Source organism: Ostrinia nubilalis, chromosome 23 (genome assembly GCF_963855985.1).
Source record: "Ostrinia nubilalis chromosome 23, ilOstNubi1.1, whole genome shotgun sequence".
Taxonomy (NCBI): domain Eukaryota; kingdom Metazoa; phylum Arthropoda; class Insecta; order Lepidoptera; family Crambidae; genus Ostrinia; species Ostrinia nubilalis.
The window spans coordinates 252,985-261,324 of record NC_087110.1 but is presented as its reverse complement, the minus strand read 5'-3'; the positions used below and the strand labels follow the sequence as shown (position 1 = coordinate 261,324).

At 33.8% G+C, this 8,340-nt stretch overlaps 1 long non-coding RNA gene across 1 annotated transcript in view; it reads left to right on the top strand.

The window, feature by feature from the left end:
- LOC135083440 (uncharacterized) overlaps nt 1–8,340 on the top strand; it is a 262,840-nt gene that overhangs the window by 39,891 nt on the left and 214,609 nt on the right. The window lies entirely within an intron of this gene.

The window sequence follows — 8,340 nt, the reverse complement described above, 5'->3', positions numbered from 1 at the left end:
TTTTGAAGAAGCAATTATAATGTATTGTAAATTATTTAATTAATTCATAGGTCAAAGATAGAACACGTGTCTTTTATGTATTTGAGGCTTACATAATTTCCAAACATGAGTTTATATTAACTCTACATTTTTATTCAAAAATATAAGTGTTTAAAATTCTCTAAATATTGTAATTTGAGTGTAGCGTTATAAAACATTCCATTTCTAAAGTTCTAAGTATAATATAATATAAGTCATTTATGTACATACATCGTGCTTAGAAATAGAAAGCAAAAAAATCAACAGATTTGTTATGAAAATTAAAATATCAACTTTGATGTTTTCTAAACTATTATGTAATCTAAATACTCGGCATTTCTGTAAATAATGTAGGCAGTTTAGTAAGTTAGTAAGCTTTAATACATTATTATGAAACACATGTATACGTAACTACTAATTATAATTATTAGGAGTAGAGTTTTAAATCTCATTATGACAAAATACATGTTAAAAATTAAGCATTTAAACATTATTTCTTCTTTTCCAAAATTATTTTATTGTAACTTACTACTATAATATGAAATGAATGGATTTTGACTTATATGTATGTATAACAATTTTTTTTTTTCGTAAATATGCAGTCTAGACATTAAAAAAATAATAACATTTTATAATTTTTAGTTTCCGTCTTTAGAATACAAGATACATACTGCTTTTAATTCTCAGTAATGTTAAATGTATTTTAGTAACTTTTAATACTCGTTAAGTGTACGTCATAGTGTTCAGTAAATTATAACTTTTAAACTGTAAATAAATATAGCTATAGTTTATAAATAAATTATAGAAGCGATGTATAACCGTCGATCTAAGAGATAGTGGATAGTGTGTAAAATATAATATGTATAATATACGTGCTCAATAAATGAAATTATTCAATTTTCTGTTTCCTTTATACCCCTATTTATCGACTTTATTAAAAACATCATCATTTTAGGCAAAATCAAATACATAATTAATTATAGAAAGCTAAAAAAAAATGCTTATTATGAGTAAGTAAAGAAAATCAGCCTAAAAAGATATAACCCGTAAAATAAGAATAAAGACATTCGTAAAAAAAGTACTAAAAAGTAAAAACCACGTAAAAACCAAATTGATTTTATAATATGTAGTAAAAAAGCATTATTGTACCTCGTAGTATCACATAAGTATATAATTCTAATGCTACTTTTGCTACGGGACGGTAATGTGTAGTGTTGAGAAGAAGCAGCTCAAGAAATTCTTTCATTTTTTCAAATGTCTGCAAGTAAGTACTTAATGTACTTAATGCGTATGTTGATGAAATTAGGCAGTAAACAAGTCCCGATTTCATAGAGCCAGATAAACGTTCGTCTTAATTACGAATCTCCGCACTAAACAGCCAATCAGATCCCAACTAGCCGTCATCTCGACGTCGAGCCGTCATTGTGCACCACAATGACGTCACTCGGCCGTCAGCGGGACAGTGGGCAGACAGGGACAGTCGCCCGCAGTGACGTCAAGCTTTGTCTCCCAAATTGGATGTGGCCAAGCTGATGCAAGAAACGATGATTTTGGGGAAGGAGCCACGATGACTGGATGTGGCTTTTTAGGAATGATGATTTTGGACTAAGTACTAATTCTTCGATAATTTTGATCGACCAACCTCAAATAGATAGTGGTAGAGACTAGATGGAAGGTATTTGTCCAGATGATTGCAGGCTGAAAATTGCTTGTGATTTTATTTTATTTTATTTATTTATATTAGGGAAACAAACAATTTTGATATACAGACAAATAATCACACAAAAAATAGGACAGAAATCAGCAGTTTCCACAGTGATTTATGAAAAATAAATATTCACTTGAAAAATCTCAATTTTGTTTGTAATCAATTTAATTACGAGTAGATAGACCGAAACAGTAAACTTTCATCCGTAAAGAAGAAAGAAAGAATTTCCAATTTTGGAAAGTGAATAGTTTTCAGCAATGGCCTCCCTAAGGATTTTCACAAGGATCCTGTGCTGCCCGTTAGTTGTTGTTTACTGCGGGTCATAAAGACAATTGAATCCACACTATTTTGTATTTTCGTTTGTTTCAGCGGAATGATGTCCACTGCTGGACAAAGGCCTCCCCCAATAATTTCCACAACGATCTGTCCTGCTGTGCCCGCATCCAGGCACTTCCCGCGACCTTCACAAGATCGTCAGTCCACGATGTATTTATTTTAAATTTTGAGGAACTAGTGAAGTGCATGTACCACTTCAATTATTACTTCACGGGATTTATTGCAACAATATCTATTTTAACGGTAAATATTTTATTTACCGTCGTTTGCACGAGTCATGGTCGCGGGCAGACGACGCCGCATCTCTTCAGTCTGCCCGCGACCATGACTCGTGCAACCGAGCCGAAACGTCGGGAGAGTAAATATTTTATTTACCGTTAAAATAGATATTGTTGCAATAAATCCCGTGAAGTGATAATTTTATAGTAAAAATGCAACATAATAGTTTAAAATATTATATGTACCACTTCTTTTGGGATACAAATAAGCAGATTTGTCTCATCCACAAAAGTGTAGGTTCCAGACTAGGCCCAAGTAAGATAACATCGCGGCCAGACGCAGTGTCCCTGCACAATACGCATTCAGCCTAGAGCTAGACAATACTGTCTAGTAGCAGTAATTAATACTGGGTCGGATCTACACATTACACAGTGGCTCATGGCGGCTCTTGTGTTATGTTCTCATGCGATGGTCAGATAAGTAAGTAATAAGTAGGTATCGTTAATACTAATAACTCAGTATTCGATATTAATGTAATATACGAATATTGGTAAGTTATTTTCTTATTTCATTTCTTTAACCTGATCATTACAAAACTCATAAAACTAATTTTATTTTTGCAAGTAGGCTTTTAAAAGGCACTTTTACACGTCCCAGTATTAACCCTACCACTGCTCCAGGACAATAAATGGGCGAGTGCTGAGAAGAAGCAGCGCAAGAAACGTATTTTATCAATGAACATTTTATTTAGAAAGTGGGAAAACAATTCCCATACATTATTATTACATTTACATCAGTATTATAATAATTATAAGCTGTATGTTTTCCTAATAAAGAAAAAAAAATCGTCTGTAGAAATGTTGTTACTATCGTTTGTAATAAAAATCCTAAAGACTAGTGAAGTAATATGATTTCAGCAAATAAACAAATCAAATCATTTTAATTTTCCCACTTCCAAAAATGGCTTAATAAACCTAATAAGAATCGAAAATAAATTAACCGCATGCACCTCATGTGCAATGAAATAATCCAAACTACTTTCCAATGAACCCAATTAAGCCATGCACAATTTTGCGGTACATTTTTAATCTGTCTCGAATTAGAACGCAAACGCAGGCGCATGCAAACGACAACTCACTCGGACCATGAGCTCGGCGATTATCACCACGAGGGACGTCACTTCGATTGAGATTACGTGTGCGATGGTGCTGCGTTTGGACTGGGGGTGACACGGGCAAGTGAACGGGCGAGTTGATGAGCGAGTAAAAATTTATAGTGAAAAATTTTACTTTCATCATCTAAAATCTCTACCCATCGAAAATCATGGATTATCTCCCATTGATTCGACTTCAAATAATAAAATTTTCTGTCAAATAGTCATTTTCGTAGTGGGAATTGAGGAGGCAATAGGAACAGTCAGATACATACATAATTATAGTAGGTATTCTACTCGTACGCTAAATAACTATTGTTGACTTTATCAAAAATATAGAGTTTTAGTTAACTTTACATATTTCTGTTTCAGTATAAGACTGTCTGATCAAATTATGTAAGATTTTATTTACGTCTATTGCATGAATTTCATGAAAAGATTTTTTTTTTTATTCAAGAAACCAGCTTGATTCAATCAAGTTCATCCAGATAATGTCTTTTTTCAGGAAGTTTCTTCATTTCAAATTCGTTTATTTCATATTTTTTACTAGAGCTTGATCCAGCAAACGAATAAGCTATGATGTGAACGAAGCATAGATGAACCTGAAATCGGTCAAAGATTAAGCGCACGCGCCGAGTGGCCGCGCGCCGCCATTATTTCAATTTAAACGGTTTTATTTCATTGTTTGCTGGTTTTTAAATGAGGGATAGGGTTAACTGGCGTTTGAAATTTCAATTGGAATGCGTGGGAACATGTTGTGGTTTGTTACTTAATTCGGTGTTAAATTGAGTTTGACAAATCCTCCTTTTTTACTACTCAGAATAAGGTCGGTATTAAACCGAAATCACTCCTGATGTTAAGTGAATTGCAGTCTAGGATGTTAGGTTACACTTGCCCAATAAATTACTATACACTATCGCCTAAAAACTACTTAAAATACATATAAAACTAATTACAGTTTTTTATTACTAGACGCGACTTGTTAAGCTAAAAGATAAGAAAATTATTTTCATATTGACCTACGTACGAACAAAGGCAAAAAATTGTGAGTCAAGTGTTTTTGTACGGGACTATTCCCATCTCTCGTTCCCACCACTGCAACTCCTGTGTAGCCAGGATCTACAGCTTGACCGCCACAAAAACCCAACCAATGAAGGTCAAGTTTGTCCCGGGGGAAAGTTAAACTGTCATTGGACCCGCAACGAAATTAATCAGAAGAACATAGGAGGAGTTCGAAATTAAGGTTCGACTTCCCTCCATTGCAAGTTTTTTTGTAGTAGACAGACAAAAATGTAATAAAAAATTTTATATAGGTACGTCGATTTTTCCGCCCCAGAGAGTAATTTTTATCATGACTACATTACCAGAGTGCGGTTTTAGCAATAAATTCCGGAGTTTGCACATTATAAGTGTAGAAAGCGGACAATGGCGGGCAAAGTGCGATAAATTCGGCATTGTGGTGCGTGCGACACTGACTCTGACCGGGTTACAATTGTCGGATGCGTTTATGCAAGATGGCGATAAACGATTTAGATCCATGTAGATATTTTCCTTGTCTGCGCATAAACAGAAACAGATGATTAAGCTAAGAAATAAATATAAGTAAGCAGTAAACGGCCTATGTCCCTACTAGTAATCTTGGATAGGAAAGAAAAATAATGTTCAGTTTATCGAGATAGTTAATTTTCTGATTTGATATGACATTTTCTTCAGTGTTCCCATGATCATGGGACGTGCAACTGTGAAAATATTGATCCAAATAACCTTAGTCTCATTTGACTCTATAAGAATGAATAAACTTCAAGTATTCTTAAATCACGTAACATTACTCTTAATCATTTCACTCTTAGATTGTCAATCATCTAAGCTCTACATGAAAAAGTTATTTTTTAATGAATTTTCCTATTTTCTTTTTCAGGCTGCATTCTATCTCGCATAACACCGTCCAACAGCGCGCCATAACTCAATACTTTCTTCTTACTAACTACCACTATTACAATAAGTTCTGCCGAATGAGACGGGGAGATGGAAGCTTCAACAAGTGCGAGGGAGACGGGAAACCTTTGTGTCAAGTTTCCCGGTCGTGAAGAGGATTTCGATGGAAAATTGTAAAATTTACTTCGGAACTCGCTCGGGGCCTGAAAATATTCGCTAAAGAAATAAATGGGGTTATTACTGCAGAGCGATATTTAACTGTAATTGTAATAAATAACATTGTTAATTATAATTGATTAAAAAATAAACAAGAAACGTTCAAATGCTACACTTACGCCCGTATTCAGAAACAATGCTTGTTTAAGTGAAGCAGCAAATCGAACGCACAGCGTTGAATAGAGCTCTGTGATTAGTTCGTGTGTCACCCTGTGCGGCCACGCGCACTGTGAGACCTCATAGTAATGTTTGTGAATACGGGCGTTAGGGAACTTTAGATATTCTGAGAGTAGTGCTTCTAGATCAACATTTGAAAAAGCTCCGAAAGAAACACAATAAACACAAGTAATTTAGCAAAGCACCTCTATTCAAAGGGGCATATTAGAATATCAGCTCTACCAATATCTACCTACCTGCTTAATTTAAAAAAATAAAAGAATAAAAATTCAACTTATCATCACGTGATCTTTCATATCACCCATTTTCATTACGTCCATTCCACATTACGCGTCGATGAGATAGAAAAAAAAACAATAAATTAATTAAATCATCCCACTCCGACACAAAACGGCGCTGAAACGATAAAAACAAAAACGTTTCGCGCTTAGGAGGGGGGATTCAATAATAAAAATAATTACCCAGTGAGTGTCGGTGACAGCGAATAGCGGGCACCGTTGGGTGGAGGAGGCTTTTGTTTCATAATATTTTAATTTGGTAATGCATATAGTAGGCAGGCAGGCCTCACTCGGTGTAGTGACACCCATGCCATGGCAGCTCATAAAGCCTGACACCAGTAACCAATAAATTGCAAAATTTACTAAGCATAGTTACTTCGCCACAACAAGTCTGTGTAAAGAAAACTGTAGGTAAGTAATATACATGCGGAATAAGGGAAACACAAATTAAAGCAAATTGGATTCTTTGCTACACCTTTATAAGTTTATCCTCCTCTTCCTTATATCATTAAGACAATGTAATAACTCTTAATTTAGAATTACAAGCATTAATTGTATTTAATTTTAAATAATGATTAGAAATGCTTGACTCACTTCGATTGATTATTTTTTATTATATGTCTTTAAAGTAGTATGAATGAATTTAGAAAAAATAAAATATAGATAAAATAAATCCACAAGCCATCTCCACAGCATCCCAGCGTCATTGGGTCCTGAATATAAAATGTATAAGGGCGCGAGCCACAAGTATTGCGAATTAATCGAAACACGGCCACCCGCGCGTAGGCATAATATACCTATGTAATAATACTACGTGTTCTGTTGGCTATCTGTATGTGCTTTGACTTTGGCATATAATCAGTGACCTTTCAGCACCTTTCTGTCTACAAATTATTGTAATGTTTTAACCAGTGTCTAGAAAGCTGGACATTATAAAAACGAGACATGAATAATCCGTTAATATTGTTTAATGTAAGCACCTAATGGTTCTTATTTTAGTAAAAAAAAAGTTAAATTAAATCTGAGAATACAATTTCATGCCTTTGAGGTCATCTAATTAATGGAAACGTGTCTTCAGCATGGCTAAATGCATTGGTAGAGTCTAAAAATCCAAACAAAAAGTAAAAGATTGTTTGCGTTTTCGTGGTTCGTAGCAAGCAATTGCGAGTGTGGTATGCAGTTGACTGTAGTTTATTTATTTTAAGAATTCTGCAAATATTGGTCATTATTGATGAAGTAAATTCTGTTCCTTGGTCTGTAATAATTGAATGTGGTAAGCCAAATCTTAAGATAAAATTATCTACAAAACTCTTAGCAACACTTTCAGCATCCTTTCTCTGCAATGGATAAGCTTAAACAAATTTTGTTAAATTACATTGAAGCGTCAATGCATACTTATGGTTAAAATTATCTACATCTAAAGGTCCTATTAAATCTAAACTTACAACTTCAAAAGCGGTGTTAGCCGTTGTCGTAATGACCATGGGCTCCTTAATTTGTTTATTAGTAAACTTATTAATTTGACATTGTTTACATTTTTTAACATAGTCAATGACGTCATTTGTTAATCCTGTCCAAAAATAATACTTTTTAATATTATTTATCATTCTGTTAACGCCTGCGTGGCCACTCGTAGGTAACAGATGAAAGTCGTTCAAAATTAATATTTTATCTTCTCTATTAGTAACACGTAATACATCTTTAATTACGACGATACGTGGCATCTCCACAGTATCCATTTCTTTCAATAAAAATTGAATATATTTTTCATTGTCTTTACTTTTCACAATAACGAGCTCGTGAATATTAAATTGTTTACATAATAACACTAATTCTCTCGTCAGCACTTTGAAAGTAGATGACGATCGAGAAAATAGGTAAATACAACATTTAGAGGTCACATAAATACAATTGCCTGATTGGCTTTTAATTATACTATCATCATTTTTAAAATTCATCAAATCTAACTCATTTTTTGTTGAACAAATAATAAGTTCTATTCCATTAGAAGGTTTTTTCAGAATTTCTACAATTTTAGGTTGATCAGGCCTTGAAATCGTAGAGTTCTGGTTTGTCAGATCCGTGATATTTTTATTTTTATTAATTTGTCGCTGTTGTGCTCTAGTAATGACCGATACGATATTACAATTTAATTGCTTTAATTCTGTACAAGTCATCGGTAAACGGCTTAATGCGTCTGCAGCAGCATTATCCTTTCCCGGGACATGTTCAATGACAAAATCGTACTCTTCCAAATATAAACGAAATTTTGTTAATCTACTTGACGGATCGGTCATGCT